The sequence below is a fragment of the Centruroides vittatus genome, unplaced genomic scaffold, assembly GCF_030686945.1.
Source record: "Centruroides vittatus isolate TY-2023 unplaced genomic scaffold, ASM3068694v2 contig_1213, whole genome shotgun sequence".
Taxonomy (NCBI): domain Eukaryota; kingdom Metazoa; phylum Arthropoda; class Arachnida; order Scorpiones; family Buthidae; genus Centruroides; species Centruroides vittatus.
Genome location: NW_027120776.1, coordinates 2,774,222 through 2,797,292, shown reverse-complemented (window position 1 = coordinate 2,797,292; position 23,071 = coordinate 2,774,222). Strand labels below are relative to the sequence as shown.

Sequence of the window (23,071 nt, the reverse complement as noted above, 5' to 3'; positions counted from 1 at the left end):
TACTGCATAGGCGTTATTGCGTGTTCGGTATAGGCACGGTAGACGTTGTGTGTGGCCTTTTAATTATCAACACACCGCTTATAGATAGCCATGGGGATTGAAAACGAAGCACAAGTCCCGTATTAACAATCTGAGAAGCTTCGTCTACATTTCATTTACGTTCGTGAAGTGTGTAATACACCTGATTCGGTACACTTGTACCTACAATATGTTGTGTAGTACCTGTAAAACATACCTTACTGGGTTGAGTTGCAGTGCAGATACAAATGTGTAACAGAGTCTGAGGACCATAATCGACACTTACTTGTGTTTGTAAAGTGTGCAATACACCTGATTTAGTACACTTGTACGTACAGTATGTTGTAAAATGTTTCTTATGGGGTTGAATTGCAGCACAGGTACAAATGTGTAACTGAATCTGAGGACTAATTGACACTTATGTCCATGAAGTGTGCAATACACCTGATTTAGTACACTTGTATGTACAATATGTTGTGTAGCACCTGTAAAATGTACCTTGTATTTGTGCTGCAATTCAACCCTGTAAATATGTAACCAAATCTGAGAATCGTAATCGTGGAGTGTGTGATTAGTACACTTTTAAGAACAGTCTTACTTTACGGGTCGAAATTGCATCCTGGCTACAAATGTGTAACTGATTCTTTCCTTGTTTACAATTCAAGAAGTTTAGATTAAACTTATTTATGTTCCATAAAGTGTGTGATACACCTGATTTAGTACAGTTGTATGTACAGTACAATATGTTGTATAGTAACTGTAAAACTTATTTAATCACCATCGGGAGGTTGAAATTGCAACCTGGCTACTTGATCTGTATTACGCTTGTTTATTTCCGTAAAGTGCGTGATGTGGTGGCGTGCTCGGGATTTGATCTTGGGGACCGGGTCGAATGGATAAAAACATTTTTAATGCAGAATTCAATAAAATTCTTGTGTTATTTGGCTGCTAATTTATAAGTAGTGTAGAAATAGAAGACACAATATAAATACAAAGAATTTTAATTAGGAAAAGATTGGTAAATTTCTAGTGTTCTTTTTTTTTCTTTGGAGGGTACCAGGCCCCTTGGATCCCCTTTGAATGCACCACTGGTGTGATACACCTGATTTAGTACAGGTGTATGTACAATATGTTGTATAGTACCTGTAAAACTTAATTGCCATCACAAAACATGAATTTCTTACTCTATGTACATGTATATTTTTAATTAAAAAAGTGTTTAATTATGTACATATCAATCATTCAAATGTTTTGCATTGTTCTATTATAATGGAAAATACTTTACTTCCATGCCCCCATTTTTATAGTCCAGTAGGAATGACTTAAAAAATGAGTTTTTTGTGACTTAAAATTTATTTAAATACAATTATATCAATGAATAATGGAAATAATTACATTTTTTTTTTTCCATCTATTTTATCATTATAAGAGAATTAATTCTACATCTGTGGCTGACTGATCATTGTTAAACTTAAATTACAGCTAATCACTATTAATGTGGAGTGAGTTATTGGTTGGTTGGTTAAAGTCAATATCGGTTTATGTTAAATAAATATGGATTATTTATCATTGTTAGATGATATAAATAAAGTCTGTAATTATGAATGAATATCCGCGCGCACATTTTTGTGATTTACTTGAAATTTTCTCTCGATATTTTACAAAATGAAATTTAAATAGTTATTCAAATGTTCTTAAATAGTAAAACTGAATTTTTATTATTATTATTATAAAATTATCTGTAAAATACATTTACATTGTAATTGATTTTTATTTATAAATTATGTAAAAATATAATTCATAAATTTAATTTTTATTTATTTGAAACTGCATTTGTTTCTTATAACCCTTTGAAATAGCCATTTTTATAATTTTTTTAGATTTTATGTCATTTTATTCTTTTAATTACTGTGTGAGAAGTTTATCTATAGATTAAATTATATCCTGTACTTATGATTTATCTGTAATCTTTTTTACTTAAAACTTGACTTGTTGTGCATGTACAGTACATACATATAGTCTCTAATTTAAATTATGGTTCCATTTTATCACTTAGTCAAAACATTTACGCAGCCCTGATTACAATGATTTTATAGTATACGGTACCTTAGATTTCAACTCCGACTCCTTTATTTATATATCAATATAGGATATATATTAATAAATATATTGCGTATTTTTGAAATAGAATAAATGGCGATTCCTACTTCAATGGACTGTCTTCAAAAATTAATTTTTTAAAAATATATACTTCTGTATTGACTGAATGCAGACAACAAACAAGGCATTTTATTTTTTGCCGATGGAAATCTTCAGACTATTTTGAACCGTAAGCTTTTCAAGTTAAGAATTGGTTCATTTTACGGATTCCAATTTAAACTCCAGCAACTCAAGAATTGCTTTTGACTAACTTTGACTCCACAGTCTTGTTTTGTAAGTTAAATTCTGTACAAAAATATTGAGTATACAAATATATGATGGGAAATAATTAACATAGGTTACTTGAATGATAATGACTTTATTTATTATTTATTTATTTTACAGTATAAAGGAAATGTCTGTAGACAATTATACCTTTTGTGTGGGGAGAAAACTGTTGTTTTTCAGTGAGGGAGTAAATGTGAATTCAGTTAACACTGTTCTGCTATTGGGGAAAAATATTTTTATAAATACACATTACAATCAACTAAAGTGGTCAAAAGATGAAGAATGTCTACAATTTCTGTTTACAAGCTATATTCTAATCTCTAAATCTAACAGAGAAATGTAGAGCAAATACTGGAGCATAAATTATAGGCACTACGATAAATTTGCGAGAAACAAGTGTATATCAAGAGACGTCGGAATAACAATGTACAGAAGTGTTTATTTCTATACTGAGATAAGGTATGGCAGAAGAGAGGAATCATGTCACTGCATATGAAATGAGATATTTGACAGAATATAAGGAGCGATAAAGTGGAACTATATGAGGAATGAGGATATCATGGAAGAATGTGGTGTGTAACAAATGTCATATAAAAGGCGAGTAAGTCTGCTTTATGATGGTTGGTCCATGATGAATGAATGAATGAGGAGGAATTACTGAAGACAGTATACTTGCAAAAGAGTAGAAGGAAATCGAAAATGGGGAATAACTAAAGAAATTCTGGTCGGAACATTTGAGGGCGCAAATGATTTAGCATGAGAAAGTAGGAGAGAGAAATGAAATTGACAAAGTTACTCATGCTTCTGTTTTCATTTTGAAGTGCAAATTCGACCTTTTATCCTACAAATGTGGTTTGTAAGAACTGAATTTTTTGCTTTAATCAGAGAAATCAATTTTAAAGTTCATAATTCTAATGTAGAATTCTATGCTCTTTTTTAAGAGAGCTTTATTACAGCTTGAGAGAATGTGTTGAACAGTAAGCTATTCACAATATGCATTTTTCCAAATATAACTTTTCATATTAAAGCCTACAAATAAGGAACTGAGACCAAAATCAAAACACTGTCATTAAGGAAATGTCCTTGGCATCATTCCTGCAAAGTTTTACGGCTATTGCACCATTGACTTTTTGTGTTTCAAAAATTTTCCAATATTTTAACCAAATGAAGGCTCTTAACCTTTCATCAGTGGGAGAGTCAGGTATGGTTCTATCCCTTAGTAGTGGAGAATATATCCGAAAAATTTTTAAAGTATTTTTTCACGCAATTTTTCTCATTTCTGTTTTAGAAAAAGTATTTGTAAACAGTTATGTCTAGTAAAGAAAAGTCTTTTTTTATTGTTACATAATTCATTTTTTATGTGAATTTTTTTTTGCGGTAGTTTTTGGCTAGATTTTGGTGATACCCTCAAAAGAATTTAACGTATATATACGTCCCTCACCACTGCCACATGATCGCCCTCGACGTATATATACGTCCCTCACTGCTGAGTGGTTAACTTTGTACTAAATTGAAGAGCTTCTATAATATGTATTGTGAAGAACCTTTCAGGATGGTTAAATTTCACGATCATCTGATAACTATATATACGTCGTTGCCATGTACAAGTCCAATGTTTAGCATAAAGGATGTATCACATGTTTATGCTAAAAATTTGCAATGCCTCCAAATATTATTAAACGTGGTCCAAGGAAGTGCAGTAGCATAATTAAATTTTCTGTTTGATTTTACATTGTACTAGCAAATGTGCCCGGCGTTCTTGGGTAAACAATTTGGATGATTTGGTAAATATTGCACGTTTGGAAATTAAGTTATTACTGTGAAAAGTAATCTTCAACAACCATAGTAATTGTTATACAACACACAGCTCTTATTGCTGAGAATCATTTCACTGCTTCAAATGAATGTTTTCAACCTGATCAATTTTATGAAACGTTTACAATCATTCTGTAATCGAACCAATATGCAATAACAAATTTGAATTTAAAACGGTTCGAACATTTAGTTAAAAAATCAAAATATATAAAAATATTTATAACAATGTCTGAAGTGTTATCAATTTAATATATCCAAGTACTCAATAAATACAAAACTCAATGAAAAATGAAAAATTGCATCTAAAATAGTAGAAGCCGTTCTTCATGTTAAGCCTTAATCCTTCCCTCGTGGGGGGAAATTTTGAAAAATCCCTTCTTAGTGTGCATTTTCGTAACATATCCGAACTGTGTACCAAATTTTTTACCCCTTTAGGTTCAGCGGTTTTCTCTGGGCGATGATGAATCGGTCAGTCGGGACATGTAATTTTATATATTTAGATTGAAAGTTTTTTTTGTAGGATCCTAATATACACAGTTATTTGTTTTTAATAAAATATAACAGATTTTTGTGAAATAGTTTTCCTTAATATACTTGTTTTTAATTTGTAGAGACTAAAAAAAAATCAGTAATTATTTATGTAACTGGATATAAATTTTCCAAATCCCAATAATGAGTATGACACTCAAGGATAAACAATTTTAAGTACTTGATAAATTTTTTATATTACATAAATTCATTGAGAGAACAAAGTGTGTTCAATGTGGATTGTGAAACAAAGTGTGGAATCACTGTAATACAAAGATTGAATCGTCCAATATATTTTAAATGGTCAAGTGCATTTATACTCTGGTTTTCCCTCAGGTTTGCTAAAGGTTCCATGAATATAAGTTCCAGAATACGAACAAAACGTCTACATTTAGAAATGAAAATACAGCCTGAAAAAATCAATTATGTGGTTGCTAACTTTTAAGTTATTGACTTTAACTTTTTTAATTTAAACACACAAAAACTTAAAAACTTTCGACTCCTTAATAATTAAAAGCTATTTATTTTAAGTTAAGTATTTACTAGAAGTCGATAAAATAAACCAGGATATAAGATTATAACAAAAAAGTCTCGTTACTTTATCGAAATCGAAAGATAAAGAAAAGTCATCGGGAAGGTCTGTAATAATGGGGCATAGTTGAATGTAACAAATCCATTGCCTAAAGTTACAAAAAGGTTACACATTTATTTCATTTTTCTCTACATTTGGTCTTCATATATCTTGTAGATTGGCATCATTATAGATACTGATTTCCTGAGGATGAATTTTTGTGATATACTATTCTTATGCCCTTCAAGTATTATATTTTATGTAGCTTTTATACCAGTGTTTACTGAAGTGAAACAGTAATTTTGTTTGTTTAAAACTTTAAGTGATGAATATCATACAAACAACTTTAGTTTTTTAAAAATCCTTTTCCATTTCCAGTCTGGGACTGATAGTAGATGCCTTGGAGATAAAATACTAAAAGCTTCTGATAAATTTATGATAAAGTGTACATAAATGCCAAATGTCTGTTGTAGTATCCAGTGCCAACTAAACAGATTAAAACAGTGCTAATCTTGACAATGGTGATTCAAACTTGTGTTTAATTTGATTTAGTTCAGGGACAGAAATTGGATAATTAGATAGAAATTTGCATATTTTAAGTAATGAAGCCCAGACAAATGGCAATCTTAAAAATGTAAATTATCCCAGGTTTATGTGGAATTATATAAAATTTTGTTATTCTAGTGGTGTATTCTTATTTAAGAAAAGAATGTACTGTACCATTTGGTTTCTGTGTATTAAATTCTCATGAATATATGGAAACCGGACAGAACATTTGTTGGATTGAAACATTAACAATTTTGTAGACATAACTGAGCATCAATATTAGCTATATTAGAAGTTCTTAACTTGACATTATTGTCTATGATCTGTTCAATGTCTGTGCAGGTTTTTTTAGATAAATCTCAATGTAATCTGTCTTAAAATTTCCGAATTTTCTGCTACTATAGTGGTTTTGCCCTTTCCTAAAACTAAACGCTATTTGAATTAAAAAATTCGGAAATGTATTTGATAAGAGAATTTTGTAGGAAGCAATTGTTTGTTCAAGTAGTGAATTGTTTTCTGTATGTTAATATTGGAATTAGAATATAATGTATAAACAAAATAACATAGTTGACTTAGCTTATAATTTTTTCCCTTCTCTTCTCGAGTAATAAAAGAACAAGATCTTAGAATTTTCAATGGTTTGTATCTTTCATCTTTTGAAATTAAGCTGCCGGCAACATAGCTTAATACATCAACAATGATATACTAACAAATTTATTTCTGTTAACGATAGGGACATAAAAATCAAATTCTTTGCTAACATTGTTCAAAACTTCCAAAACATTACATCTGAAAGAATGAATGAACTTTATTTCATATGAATTTGAAAACAAAAATCTTTTATCTATGTTTTTTATAGAAAAGTGTAATTATCACAAGTACATGAACTCTTGAAAATATGTAAATGATGCTTGTTTTTTTAAGACTAAGAAGGTTACTGTTTTCTTGACTTTATTCTAGACTGTAATGATATGTAGAATTACTTAAAACTAAATTTTTATTTGTGATGTTTTGGTAGATTGCACAGTTGTTTTGTTTAGTTTTATATATTGTTTTTGTTGTTGTTGTTCATATAATTGTTTTTATCTCTTCAAAATAGAAAAGGCTGAATAGCTAAGATAGTTAAGGCATTAGCTTACTTTTGAGGGACCCGAGATTGGTGTTGGCTAGCAGTGTCAAGAATTTTTCAAGGGTGGTGTGTCCTGGATAAGTTGGACCCATCTGGCTATCCCCTTGTGGTCAAACTTGTGATGAGTGTGATTATAAAAAGGAGCTCTCTTAATACCTGCATGATAGTCAAAAATTTCATTTAAATATAAATCCAATTTAATTTGACATTGTGTGCGTACATGTTAATTCCAAGATGATTATGGAACGTGTGTATGTACAAATAACAATCTGATTATATATGTATGTTATACTATATCTTATTTAGAATTGAACTTATCATACATATGAGACTATTATACTATTTAGACTGTTTTATTTTCATATTCCAAAATGCATTTCTGCCATCATTACTTAGCCCTCTTCAGTTGGATATAGGTCTAAAACACAAGAAATTGTTTTGAAACAGTACAGAAATATAACATTAACATACAAAAACATTTAAAGGATTAGCAGTGTATAGGAGAACACCAAAAACAAAAAATCCATGAATATACTATAACTCAGGATTATGAAATGTTGTGAGTTATAATACACTTATAAGGGAAGACCATTTTAGATGTTGTGGCCCTTATTTTATCGTGTATTGTATACCTAAAGTGATATGTTGTCATGATTTTTACATATATCAATGATTTAGTTATGTTACGTGTGATTGGCAGCAAATTCTTATGTGCTTTTAATAGTTGTAAATGCCATATTTTAACTGGCTGTCAATCATTTAAATGTGTTTATATGTATGATGATAATTTTCTGTATTGTTTCAAAACAATTTTCTATGTTTTAGACCTATATCCAACTGAAGAGGGCTAAGCATTTTGGGATAAGTAAATAAAATGGTCTAAATAGTATAATAGTCTCATATGTATGATGAGACCATAATTTTAAATAAGATATAATTATAACTAATATGCATATTATATTATTGGGCAAGAAGTGGTTTTATATTACAATATACAGGTATGCTTTGCCTTACGTCTGTAATTGGTTCCAGGAGAGGTGATGTAAGTCGAAAAACAATGTAAGTCGAATTTACTTATGTGGTTAAGACGTAAGTTAAAACTACGGTGGAAAATGCCAATAATGAGCACTTAAAGACCGCTAAATAAGACAACACAGAAACACAGACGTTTTTGTGTTTCGTTCTCTGGGATTTATGACGATTATCTTAACATTTACTGTAAATGTACATATTTTAATATGATTTTGTGCTTTCAACGCTTTTCTAATGATATTATGACTTCAGTATTTGTGACGGATGGATGTAAAGTCGAATAAAATGACTTAAATTTGATTTTTATTTTTCCATATACTTTTTTGACAAATGATGTAACTCGAGGTATATCTGTAATTTGAAGTTTTATTTTATTTGCTTTAAATCACCCCCCCTAGAGTTTACATATTTGGACTTGGGACCTTGAAATGTCGAAATGCGAAAAAATTCTGCGGTTTTTTTCTGTATGTATGAATGTTAGTGTGTATGTGGGGCATGATTTCGTTCACCCTCTTTGAAGTTTAATAACTCCTGTGCTTTTTGTCAAAAGTTTCTGAAATTTTGCAGGGAGGTTTGTGTAGTAGGGGGATTGATGCTATTAAATTTTGGTGGTTAAATGTTGAGGGGTAAGAAGATAATGGTCGTGTGTATCTCCAGTAGGGTCGGACTTAATGACTATTTTATTTGTTATTAGCATTTACAGTTTTTTATAAAACCCATCTCTGCCCTCAAAATTAAGCTTTTTGCCATTTTATGGTATTTTATTATTAAAAACTATTTATTTATATTTTTAACTATCATAACAGATGGCACCACATAAGCATTTTTAAATGTTGCTGGAAAAGTTAAGCAACTTGTTGCTGGATTTTTATAAACATGGTATATAAAGATTTCTTTTTCAATTATATTAATATTTAATTATTATTTTGGAAGGTTCATTTGAACATGACAATATGATCTGATTTACTTTTCTCTCGCTATTTGCCAGATTTTACAAATTATTTTTATTTTTAGATTGAAAAAAAGATTTAAATAATGTATTGACCTGCTGATTGAGCTTGAAGTCGTCGTCACTCTGTTCAGTTTGATCTCAAGACAAAGAATGTCTTTGGTGTCTCTCTGTGAATGAGTTGGAGCCATGATTGGCCTCGGGACATTTCACAATTTGGACAACTTTTTAAATTATTTGATTGACTGAATTAATGCAGATGAGATGACAGATAATGACCTCTATTTCTCTATCTGCCACTGGCCACTGAGACCTAAATAAATGAAAATGTTTATATTCAGCATGTTGTTTATTCAGCATGTGTTTATTCAGCATGTTGTTTATATTCAGCATGTTGTTATTTTCCATTGACTCTGCTTTTTTTACAAAATGCATTTCAGCCAAATTACTTGTTTGGCCATTCTCAGTTTAAATTTAAAATACAGTGCTAATAATTTACAATAGTATTTATTAATCTTGTTTTTAACATTTTGCCCAGGGGCTAAATAGGTGGTCAAATTACTCAATTTCCTGTTCTACAAATATATATATATATGAAGTCTGTGCAGAAATGAAAAATTGGTTTTAATTATTGTCATTTACATGTTTTTTTCTTCAAGATATTCTCTTCTGCACTTGACATTTGTCTCAGCATTGCCACTCACTTATGGAAGACATGTATAAGGCCAAGGCCATTCTTTGTATGGTTTTTCAAAATCACTTATGCGGCTTGTTTGATGATGGATAATGGTTGTGTAATGGTTTCTTGTTCTGGAAAAAGCTAGAAGTCACATGGGGGAAGATCGGGACTGTAGAGAGGATGGGGTGAAGCCAGTGCCTGTTTGATGTTACTATATTCCACTGCATGCTGGTGAACAATTCCTTCATGATCAAAGAACACAATAGTCATTAGCTTATTTGCTGACTTAATAGTTTTTATCATCTTTAGAGGCAAACAAATGTTTGTCTATTCACTGTTTTGTGGCAGGATCATAATGTTACAGTTATGCCTCATCTGCTGGAATTGTGGTTTTCAGAACATTTTCATCTTGTATGCAAAGACTGGCATTTAGCTCTGTGTGCACACCTATTTGATGCTGCATCAACAGTTTTGGAATCAAAGTGAAATATGAATAAGTTTTAAATGTGTACTTATGATTGCTTGCATGCTTCTATAGGAAATGCCTAAAATCTTTTTACAGTTGTTGTAATGATGTTCTATGGTCTTCGTAGATGATGGCTGCAGTCACGTTAGTTGTCGTACTGATGTTTGAAGTTATGTGAATGATCTTTAACACTTTCCCTTCATTGAATTCTGTATGCGAGGGAGTAACACTTGGCTATGTTGTTATTACATCTCAAAGCCTGGCATAACATGCTACACGTTTCCGATCTTGATTTCCTTACACGTATACACAGTTTAATTGCATAGCCCTGTTTCAACAATGCTTCAGTTTCAAACAATTAATTGTTTCTTGTAGGTTTTTTTTCAGTGAAGAGTAAATTAAATCATGTGACACACTGGAACCAGACAGACATAGCACTTTCTCTCAAGTTTTTTGTTACAACTCATGACAAAGCTTCCTTCTGCAAAATAAAAAAAAAAATTGTTCTTGGGCTTCATGTTACACTGGCCCACCAGTAGCTGAATAGATGAAACCACTGAACACTGGTAATTGGTTGTGGGTTTACATCTTCAAACAGGTTGGCCATGTGGAGTTTTTCGTCTTCATGTTTGTAACACTTAAATAGGAGCCAGTTTCCCTTATAATGCATCTCCTTCAGTAGATTGTCTGTGTTACGTTGCCATATACCAGGGATGGCGAACCTTTTTTGAGTCCGCGTGCCATATTGTAAGCATACTTAGCTTTAAAGATGTTAATGCATGCCAATGTCCTAGACTTCGAATAATGATATTTTAAGAAATTAAACGAATACGCTTTAATTCGAATAAATGTAAAAAATCTGATTGAAAAAAAAGATGATCAGGTGATAAACAGAAAGGATGATTGAAAAGACAGAAATCATATGATTTCTCTTATGTGCTATAGGTTCACCATCCCTGCCATATACAAATGAACCAATCTTGTTACACTTGGGAGTATCAGTCTCGTTAATTTTTGATCAGCTCTCATATACATTGATTTCAGAAATTAATGTCTGTGAGAGCTGAGCTAATTTATTTAGTCTCATTAATTTATTAAATATTTACATGTAAATAAAATATTTAATAAATTAATGTTGAATTTTATTCTATACAATAATCAAATGAAGTGAGAAATTTTGAATTCATCATAATGCATTTATTCAGAAAAGCTTTACTTAGTTTCTTTGTTCTTAACAAATAAATTGAAAGGGAAAAATATCTTAAATTATTATTTGCATAGTTTCTTTTATGATTTAAGTCTGTGATTGGAAATTTGGGACTTTTCAACATAATTTATATGTAAATAAATGCTTTATTTTTAAGTACAAAAGAATTTTATAACTTTTTTATTTATTAAAAGTATAATTAAATGATTTTATGTAATTGTCAGCTGTTGTAATTTGTTGTCTTAGTTTCAAAGAACACTTTAAACTGTTTGTTTTCTTTTGAATAATTTTTTTAAATGAGGTATTGAGGATGAAGCTTCAAGGCTTCAAAAATGTTTATGTAGTGATAAGTAAGGCTTCGTCAATTAAATGTGTTTTTAATTTATTCCGAAACATTGTTTCGTTATATAACTCATTACAATGAGCTGCAATATATGTACAATTTTAAGCTAAATTATAAGATTTTACTAGATGATCATATGACAAATATAGATTAATTTGATTTTATAAAAATATATATATTATTATAAAATGGACTATATTAATGTACTTTAACAGTATAAATGTTATAATTTTCTAAAAAAGAATAAAATTATTATAGTGAAAAGATAGATGTACTGTACAGTTTAATAGTGATGTATTAATCTTCTGTCATGTCCAAGGAGTCCTTTAAATCCTCAATTTGTCTTTTATCAGAATTAAATGGAGTTGTGCAATTGGAAAGAATGTATAGTTTAATATTTTACCTATTGTCAATTTTTATTAATTTGTACATAAATATTAATTATAAATGTTTATAAAATATATATTACAGTGTCCATTAGTAAAATTTCACTGAACTTGTATTATGTAAGAAATAGTTGTTTGTAGAAGTAATCTCTTTCCAAATTCTTTTCATAATTATATATAAACAAAAAGAAAAATCCTTATATCTGTAAAGAAATTGGTAATTAATTCAGCTTTTTTTTTTGTAGTTTGTATAAAGTTTCACAATAGGGAAATAATCTTTGTTATATTCCTCCTCCTAAGTTTCTTATAAATTACAGGATATACATATATGAACGAATAGATAAAATCTACAGACAGCTTGACCTAAGACAGTAACATTAACATTCATTTTAAATATATCAAAGTGACTAACACAATGTTAGTCACTTAAAAAAAAATCAGCAAATCTTTCCCCATTCAATTTGGAGAAGTGCCGTTTTCCTTCATAAAACCTATTATTTATATTTATTTTGTCAAATATATAATTAATGAACTAAATTTTTATAGTTAATTTAATAATATACCAAATTGGTTTTTTTTTCTAAGTATATGTCTTTAATTTTGTTTTTTCGGATGAAGTACTAAAGGAACTTAGCAAACACTTATTTTTATTGTTGTTTTAAATAAAAATCTTGGCAGGAAGTGCACCATTTTTTTATATAAGAATGAAAAAACAGATTAATATTTCTATATATTTTCAGTTTTGAATAATTAAATTATAATTTTTAATAATTTAGTTGATGTATTTCTGGTTCTTTGTCTTTTTATTTTACAAAAAATATTTTTTGTATAATATAAGGATGGGAGTATTATCAAGTTGATTATACAATCTCAATTATTCATTGTTAATCAGCTAATTGTACGATTGTTAACTGATCATTGTCAAATATTTTTTTTGAATACCTTTTTTTATATTTCAGTTTTTTTAGTTTTAACTTTTTATGGCAATAACTTTGCTTAGTATTTATATATATTTAATTGGTAGATATTTTATATATTTGGGGTTTAAAGTTGTATAAAAATAATGAAGAATAAATTACATAAATTGTCCTTGCAGTTGGATTAATATTATAAATTCTAGCTTAAAAGCTTGTAAAGGTTTTTCTCCCTCACCATTGACAGTAAGAAACACCACAATCCCTATTTTTGTATTCAGTATTGCAGGTGCACAGTGCAATTGTTTTTTTTTTTTATTACACCTACCGATAAAAAAAATAATTAGTATGATTTTATATTCACATAATAAAGAAAAATCGGAGGCTTTTTAATTAACATCCTGTCTACATTTTGTAGTAGTAGACCTGCTTGCTTAATGTGCAAGATGCTAAAGAGAGCTGCATGGTTGGCTATATGATTGACTTAAAACTGATGCAACTGACACACAAATAACTATGTTAAACGGAATTCTTAGATTAAAAATGCATGGGTGCTATGCACTCTCTCTTCCTCTGTTTGATTAATGTCTTCAGCAAGTAGCTACCTATTCTCAGATAATCGATATAACTAACCTATCTGTAATAGCCAGAATTGCCAACTGGACTGTCATGTTCTATGGATCTTGTCCTGTGTTGAACTGAAAGGTCAAACCAAACACCAGACGAATTTCGTTCAAATAGTGTACTGTGATAATTTTCATTATATTATTTCTGTTTGTTTCTTTACATTGATTTGAGATAATGTTATATCATATTTAATATAGAACATGGATTATATATATTCTCGGTGATTCTATACTGATGCCATTCTTAGCAAATAGGCACGATGATTTTAATATTTCTGGTGGTTGCATTTTTCCGTTAACTGATAAAATGACTTACATTGCAATTAGTTTCAGACGTCATTCTTTCAAGTGCGATATAGCTAACAATACAAAATTGGAAATGTAATATTAATTAGGTATCAAACATGTTTTGAAGAAAGAAATGAAATGTAAAAGTATTAATCAGCAATACAAAATATTTAGTTTGACTTATTTGTAATATAGTGATGTGTAGATTATAAGAAGACATAGATGAAATATTTTGACTGCTACAACCATTTTTGTTTTCCAGGTTGGGGTTAATTTTGTATTATTTAGTATGAAATTAGGTAAACTATAAAGATAGAATGATTTCAAAAGCGAACTTTTGAAGTTCGTTTTATTTTAGCTTGCTTGAAATTATTTGTAGTTGACGAATAGGTTGAAATATTGATAAATGTAGAAAACAGAAGCAAATAGATTTGTAGCAACAACAGTCATACTTACTGAAACATCAGAATGTGTCAAATTTGATTTGTTTTGGTCGTGAAGCTGGCATTGATTGTTTACTGTTTTTTCAAAAAGACAATGATATGAATTCTGTAAGATGTAGGTTCAAGCAACAATAGAAAAAACAAGCCAGACAAGAGTTGAATAGGTAACAATTTGAAATAACATTAGGAAATCTGTCTTACTTAAACCAAATAGTCTCTGAAATTCTGTCAGAAGGAGGAAATGTTAAACTCATCAATAGAATACTGATAGATTCACATAGTTACCAGTATAATGATTATTTTAGTAATGATTATCAGATGATAGTTGACTTTCTCTTAAAATGTTAGAGAACCGACAATAACACTATAGCATGATAGGCCCAAGAGTGGATAGAAAAAGCTTTGTTTCTTATTTTTGGTAAGGAGACCTGGTACAGGAAATCCTCGTTAGTTTGAAATTCAATGGACGAAATAATTGCGACTTCAAACTATCGAGTTTCGAATTATCAGAGATTTACGTATTTCTGTACAATGTCAATTTCCATGTAACTGATGAAATTTATTAAACAAATGGTATACTGCTATGTATACGGAATGCTATTTTTATTAATTAATAATAATATAAACTACAGGTAAACAGCACTTGTCAGGTGACAACCTTACAGGTTGCCAGATAGATTTTATAAAAAATAAAGCAGAATTCCTTGAAATGTAGCCCAAATTATTTTTAAAGTGGTCCAAAAAATAGTAAGTCACCCAAATGTAGTAGCCTAGAGACCTACAAATATCTCAATCTACTACTTGCAGCCCAATCTTGCAATCCCGAAAACCAGCCGAATTTTATCAGATAAGAGGAGGAATAAAGGAGTAGTCATGGGTAAGATGACATTTGAAAATGTGTTAATGTAAAAGCAAAGTCATATTGACCAGATTAGAGTTATCGGTTTATTGTTCTCTTATAATATGGAGGCACTTCAATATAAATGAACAAATTAACATGCGCATCACACGGTTTAGACAGAAGTTTCACTTCGAGTTTTAAAGTAGCTGTATTTCAAACTAACTGAATTTCTTAACAATCAAATTTGTACATTCCCAGCTGGGACAAAAGTACAGTTACGAACTAACAGGATTACAAACTATCCCAGTTCAAAGTAACAAGGACTTCCTATATATACAGTCAAACCCCCATTTATGCATTTTTCAAGGAAACTGAGAAAAATGTACAAATGAAATCTGTTTTTAAGTTTCTTTCCAAATGAATATAGTTTCCACAAAAGTATGGTGCAGCCCAAGTTAATGTTATACAGGTGAATTTGTGTGTGTGTAATTCTTAATAGAGAAGTTTCAATTTACTATACAGTAGACCCCCCCTATAACACGGGTTTGTATAACACAGCAAAAAAGTTGTGATTGTGTTCATATAACACGCTAAAAGAGACTTGTATAACACAGTAAAACATCATCGCCGACTCGTATCACAACAGGATTAATCGAATCTGGACCAATAGCGGATATTGTACAAACTGTCGAGTTTGAACGAGCACCGGACCTACTAAAAAACATTATTCAATGGCTATAAAAATTATATTTTTATTAATGATGTCTCCAAAGTTTGGCAAATTTTTCGCAGAAAAATAACTTATCGGGAAACACGCTCCCGTCGTTCGACGAGCCACTCTGCAACAAAAACAAGCTTAAGCAATGGCGTCGTCGAACGGTGCGCACTCTGTAAGTAATCCTACAATTTTTTGTTTATTACATAGTTTATATGGATTATTCCCACAAAATTATACGTGATTTGGAAATGTTGAGTGAAACTAGTCTAGAATCGATTTAATTTTATGGAAGAAAACCTTTCAAACAGTTGTAACCCCTAAACTGCACACATGCCGGGCTGTGATTGGTTCATGTATTTAAGTGACTCGTACAACACGGATTCATATAACACGGAACATATCTACCGTGTTATGGAGGGTCTACTGTATGTATAATATATTTGAACAGCATATAAAATGAAAAGAAAGTGTGAAATTAAGTCATGTACTGTACTTTTAAAAAGTTGATCAAGTTTGGTTTGTTATTTTCTCAATTTTCTCCTCCTGTAATGCCAGTCACATTAGAACTTTGAATGCCATGATTTTAGAATTAGAATTGTAGTGAGTTTAAGAGTTGCAATAATATTTTCAAGAATTTTGAAGATTTTAGGATAATCAGTGATTTTATTTATCAAAACACAAAATCTTTAACTCCAATAAAAATTTAATATAGCACAAAACATCTGAGACATTTGAATCGCAAATGGATCATCTTCAGGTCAGTCAGTGTTCTAAATCGGAATGCATCAAAGACATCAGTTTGTGATTGAAATTTCAATTACAACCTGAAGCTAATGTTGTTATGATTAAAAATGTGTCAAAGATATTTTCTGTGCTATATTAAATTTTTTACTGGCATTATGAAGGTTTTGTGATGTAAGTTAAGTTTTCATTTTAACTGGATAACAATAACTTACTACTACTTTTCTATTTCAGAATTTCTATTAAAAACATTCTACTTTCTGATCAAGTAATAATAATTCTATTGTGTATTATGTAAAATGATTCCAATTTAATTTTGTAACATACTCCAAGCAGCTTACATGTTTAAATGCTTAATTTAACTGTTGAGTATTCTATAATATAATGCAAATTCATTTTTATAATCACTTAAAAGGGGTTTTTTGGATGAATAAACTGAAATGTTATGTTCTTCAAATCTGACATTCACCTAAGTTCAAGAATTACTCAGAGTAACTCTTGAACTCGGGTGAATGTCGGATTCGAAGGACATAACATTTGGGTTTATTTATCCGAAAAATCCCATTCAAGTGATTATAAAAGTGAATGATTATATCTGTCAAATATTACTATTTTTAGCTTCATATTAATCCATATAATGTGTTTTTGGGGTTTCTTTGCTGTTGATATTTTCAGTTTTGGGACATTTAATGTCTCGAAGAACCAACAATGTTCAAAAAGTGTTTGGATTTTAAGAGTAAGCTCTAAGAAAGCACAGTGTTATAATTTTGGTAATTAAGTTTTATACAAAGTCCAAACTTTTATTTTGAGAAAAATTATTAAAAGGTTGATTTGTCAAATTAAGAGAAGCCAAATTTAATTATTGAGGTTTACGTATTGTTACATAAAATCCTGGTTTGTTTGTATGTTGGTTGCATTTCTCACAGGTTAGAGATGATCACAATATGTTCCTACAGTGCCTTCATAGAACTGCTACTCAGAATACATTTATTCCTAAATTTGAACACACTGTTTTAAATAATTATATAAAAATTTATAATTATACATTAGAGGCCAATAGAAACATGCTATGAGATTTTTTTTTTTAAATTTCCAATTGGAATAATGTGATTTGGAATGTATAGTGCTTCCTTGTTGTTTTATTCTTTTGAAATAGAGTACAGAACCAAAGTGTGAACTGATGCCATGATTTTATTAAGAATTTTATAATATTAATATGCATTTAGTATCTGTAGCACTCCAGTCATTAATATCTTATAAGAATGATATGAGCAACTATGCTAACATCTCTTGTAGACAAAGTTTAAGATCCATCCATACAGGCATCTTAACAAAGTTAAATCTATTTTTTCTGATAATGTTTTACAGTATCATTTTCAACAACCAGTTAGCATGTAACTCTAGTATGCGACAGCAATTTTAACTACTAAAGCAAGCAAGATCAGTTGTTATCAACTATAAATTGAGATAACACGAAAAAACTATTTAAAAATGCCTATTTACCGAAGATAATCTCTTGTAATCAGAATTCAGTTATAGTTTAGTTAAAATACAGTTGTAAAACATATGTTTTGGAACTTGTTAATTCTGATAATGTCAAATGACTAACAATATTCGTGATTGTAGTAAACACGATTGTATTCGAAGTATTTTTCTGATTTAAAATTCCTTTGGGCTCTTAACTCGATTTATATTTAATTAATTTTTATGAAAATAGTCTTGATAAACTTATTATTATGAAAGAATAATAATAATAAAGGAAATGAATGTTGAAAATAAAAGCATCTAAAGAATTCTATAAGATATTGTTTTCAACATCTCAATTTATTAACATAAATTTGCCAGTGACAAATGAAACTAGAAAAATCTATGACATTACCTGTTGAAAATTCTTTGCATATTTTCAGTTAAATTCATCATGTATAAATTGAAATTTTATATAAAAACTTCAAATTTTTGTAAAATTTATTATAATTGTTTTATGTATTACAGAGTACTATAAAAGATATCCTGATGATAAAAAACACAAAATTCACAGTTAGGATACAATAAGAATGAAAAAACTTAACTAGAACAAAAACTCTAGTGAAAAAAGGGATATCAAATAACTAGTCTTGTCAAAAAACTTAAAAATGTGGCCATCACAGAAATATATTTTGATACTTTTCAGTTTCGAGATAATGTTCCTACTAGGTAGCGTCTGTTCCTGTTTCCTTTTCATTTGTTGTAAGTTTTTAAAAAGGCAATTTTGAGAGCTGAATCAACTAAACTGTATAGTTCTAGTCAAGAGTTTTATTCTAACAGCATTCCATTATAAAATACAGAATTTGAAAATATTACTAGTTGCCGACTTCAGCTATTATTAAGTACCGAATGCACTGTATAATAATAGAATCAGTTTTGACACACTAAATTTTGATGATTTTCAAATTATCGAAGTACAGTATAAACGTGTTACATTAATGCCAAAAAAATTACAAATGATGATTAATGGGTATTCAGTCTAGTTGCAATGACCTGATAGTTTAATGGACTAATAAGTCAGTTACTGGATCACATGAATTCTTACTTCGAAAAAATCGCACGTGGCTGCTTTACATTAAAATTCCACGCCAGTGTTTTTCTCGTTTTTGTTTTGATTTCTTTTAGTACAAGTTTAGAGACATCATTGTGAGATCTGAAATATGATGGTGCATAAATTAAAATATTTTATATAAAAAAAAATAAAAGTAAGCTGTGTTAGTACTTTATAAATAATAATTTGAGTTACTTTTTGTAAATTTATATAATTTAGGTATAGTAGAATCCTGATTATCCAAGCCCCAATTAGCTAAGATTTTGAATTTTCTGAGGAGAACCTGTAAGTGAATATACTACTATTCTTAATTATTAGAAGCTTTGCTGTGAATGTACTGAGTGTGTAAATACTGTAATACAGTCAAACCTGTTTTTATGCGCTCTTTTTATGTGCGATTTTTTTTAATGCGAATTTTTAATTTATGCGGTTTTTTTGGTGCGATTTTTTTTTTTTTATTTGTGCGGTATAGTTGGCGACTAGTCTCGTGTGATTCGTCATGTCTCACGTTGACTTATCATAGCTAAATAAACTTATTATAGCATAAATGCACTTATTATAGTAATATTATTGCATGAATATGCGAAAAATGAAATTATTTACTTTTTAAGTCAACAAAACACCACCTGGACAAAAATATGTAAAACAGACGATAGATCAGACGATGCAGTCAAGTGCTGACATCTGTTGTCAATAAATTCTATTTCGTACGGTTTTGAGTTATTTTCTATGTGAGACTTTTTTTATGCGGTCCCATTCACCGCATAAAAAAATATTTTTTTAATTGTGTTGCGAAAACTATTTTTTATAGCCCCTCGTGAAGTTTCGTGCGATTTTTTTTTTTTTTTTTTTTTTTAATGCGTTTTTTTTAATGCGGTCCCTATCCCCCGCATAAAAACAGGTTTGACTGTACTTTTAATCTAAAGTATACTTGAGCAAGTGACTAATGCAGAGATGACTTTATTCCCTGTGGAAACTAAAAGGGCTTTTTTTTTTTTCTATGCCCATTTTGGGTTGGCCAGACCAACAATGGGCATAGAAGTCGTTATTTTCATGTGCAGTCTCCCTGGACAATAAGTGTTTTTTCTTATGATTAGTTCACTTTTGCATAATATTTTTTTTTTATACATATCTTTCACATTCATTATTTTTAACCCAAAATGACCATGGTCATCTGGTTTATCTGCACTAGGGTTTCTCATTTCCCAGTCTCTTGCTTGTCCTGGGATTCCGGGATAAAAGTAAACTGTTTTCTGGGATCTCGGGAAATCCCAGGATAGAATTATTTTTAAGATATAGAAAATATCATGAAATCAAATATAATTATTTTTCATTTTTTAAATTTAATACGTTCCGCAACCTCCCAAATCATATTAATAATGCAGTGTAAGATATATATTAAAAATTACCTTTGAATTACGTAGAAATTTTCACAAATAGAAAAAATTTATTAAAATTTGCTGGAAACTGCATACAACAACAGACAACAAAAAACAAATGCTTTGAATTGAGTCAAAAATTTAAAAAAAAAGAACTTAGATCAAACTTCTAACTTAAAAGGTAATTTTTTTTTTTAAATAAAACATAATCCAAAATATATTGTAAATTTTTATAATAAGATTTTAAAAACAGAGATGGTCAATACTCCAATCACTCAATCTGATTCTTATTTCAATAATGAAAAGTCCTGCTACTGAGAATGTTCTTTCTGATTCAAATGATATGAGTGGAATCGTGTTTAATGCATTTAAGAGAAGACAGATGTTATGTGTTTTTTCACCCATAGCCTGGAAGATTTCTAGTTTGTTTTCGAGATTGTAGTACTACTTTTGCTCTCTAGTATTCTTGATTTGTCTGCCTTGGCTGCTTTAATAGCGGCATCGAGCTTATAGCCCAATAATTCGGCAATTCATTTGGCTTTAATAATTAGGTTTATGAAGAAAAACTTCATACTTGTTTGTATCCTTGCCCAATTTGCACAACCTGGCGTTACAGTTATTGCAGCTACTGGGGACAGTTAAAAAATTAAGACAGCATAAGCACAATTATTCCAGATATTACAGGTTCCGACAAGTAAAGAATTTTCAGAAGTCCTGCCACAAATAAGTTTCATATTGATTATTGACCATTTGTGACATGCCGTAACGAGGAAAAATTAAAAAAAACTAATAAGTAGATTTAAAATTAATAAATACAAATGTATTCTGACAGTTTGAGTTCATTATACTCTCTATTGGCAAAATTTCCACAACCTTAACATAAAATAAGAAAAAAGTGAACTTTTAAGAAATTTGCGGGATTTCTCGGGACGAGAAGAATTTCCTGGGTTAAAAAAACAACCGGGATCCCGTTTGAGAAATCCTAATCTTCACTATCAGTTATGGGGGTAGCATTGGTCCACATTATCTTGGATAATCAGTTTTACTGAACTTTGTTGCAGATTTATTGCATCAAATTAATATAACTATGATTTGGTTTCTTGTGTAACACTGCCTACAAACTTTTTAAATTACTGTTAGTTATTTTTAATATGTTAAATTATCTAAAGTTCTTAGCCCTTTTTATTACAATTCACAAAATTGATAAAAATATAAATATTTGTAACGAGGGCTTATCTTACCAAGTAATAATCAATTGTGCAATTTTACAGTTTTTTCATTATCATACACGATAAAAAAATTTTCTTGCTAAAATTCATTTCGGATTTTAAAAAAACCTCTCTTCAGTTGGCAAATTTATCAATTATGTAAAGTTTCGAGGATTAATTCTGCAACTTTATAATTAATTATAATGTTGTAAACCGTAATATTGCAAAAGCATTTAATTACTAGTTACTGATTACAAAAATTGTAAAATATATTATTGATGTTGGTGTTCCCGTTTACATACCCTCAAAATTTGCTAACTGAAGAGGAATTTTTGAAATGCATTTTAGCGAGAGAAATTTTTCAGTATGATAGCGAAAATAATAAAAGCTATAAAATTGCATAATCGGTTGCTAGTTGGTATGATAAGTCCTCATTACAGATATTTATATTTGTATCAATTTTGTAAATTATCTTTAATATGGGTGCGGTATTTATTTTCAGTCTAATTTATCAGTACAAGAATTATTGTCGGACATTTTAAAATTTGAGTCTTGTTTTTACTAAATGTTCTATTTGTAAATACTACCTATGCCGCTCCCACAAAGTGTAGTGGGCGTGTGTTTGGTACATTTTCAATGTTACTAATGTACTGTTTGCTATTTAATCTGTATTCTTTTTTTTTTTACTTTGTTTTAATAAATCCGACGAAGATGCCCCATGCCTCCCTTTTTTTCGCCCCTATCCTATTTTCTGTATTTTCGCCTTCGCATTCTGCCTTCTTTTCTTTATTTTCAAGCCAGGTAATACCACCGAGTGCACCTGGTCTTCCGCCCCTGTCAGTTACAAGTGTATATCAAGTACAGTAAATGTGTTAGCATAATTGAACCATAACTTCTGTATTTTTAGTTACTAAACTTTTTCTACTCATAATTATAGTTAGATTTAATAAGATTTATTGCTTATCTCTAACTTTAATTTAATGTTTATTCTTATGTTTTATATAAGGAAAAAATCTTGATTTTAATACAAGTTTCAGGAAATGTTATACATATTAAAGGAAAAAATAAAGGAATAATAAAATCTGCTGAGCACCTAAGAATTACATGCTAATTGAATAATATTTGAAACGTTAATAAAATATACAAAAAATTTTAAATTTAAAGTTTTTAATTCAGCACTCAAATTATTCGACTTTCTGAATTACTATGTTCAAGGCTCATGGACTCTGGGTGGACATATGG

At 29.7% G+C, this 23,071-nt stretch overlaps 1 protein-coding gene across 5 annotated transcripts in view; it reads left to right on the top strand.

The window, feature by feature from the left end:
• Positions 1–23,071, top strand: part of LOC136986541 (eukaryotic translation initiation factor 4 gamma 3-like) — a 142,502-nt gene that overhangs the window by 400 nt on the left and 119,031 nt on the right. The gene's annotated exons all lie outside the window — the stretch shown is intronic.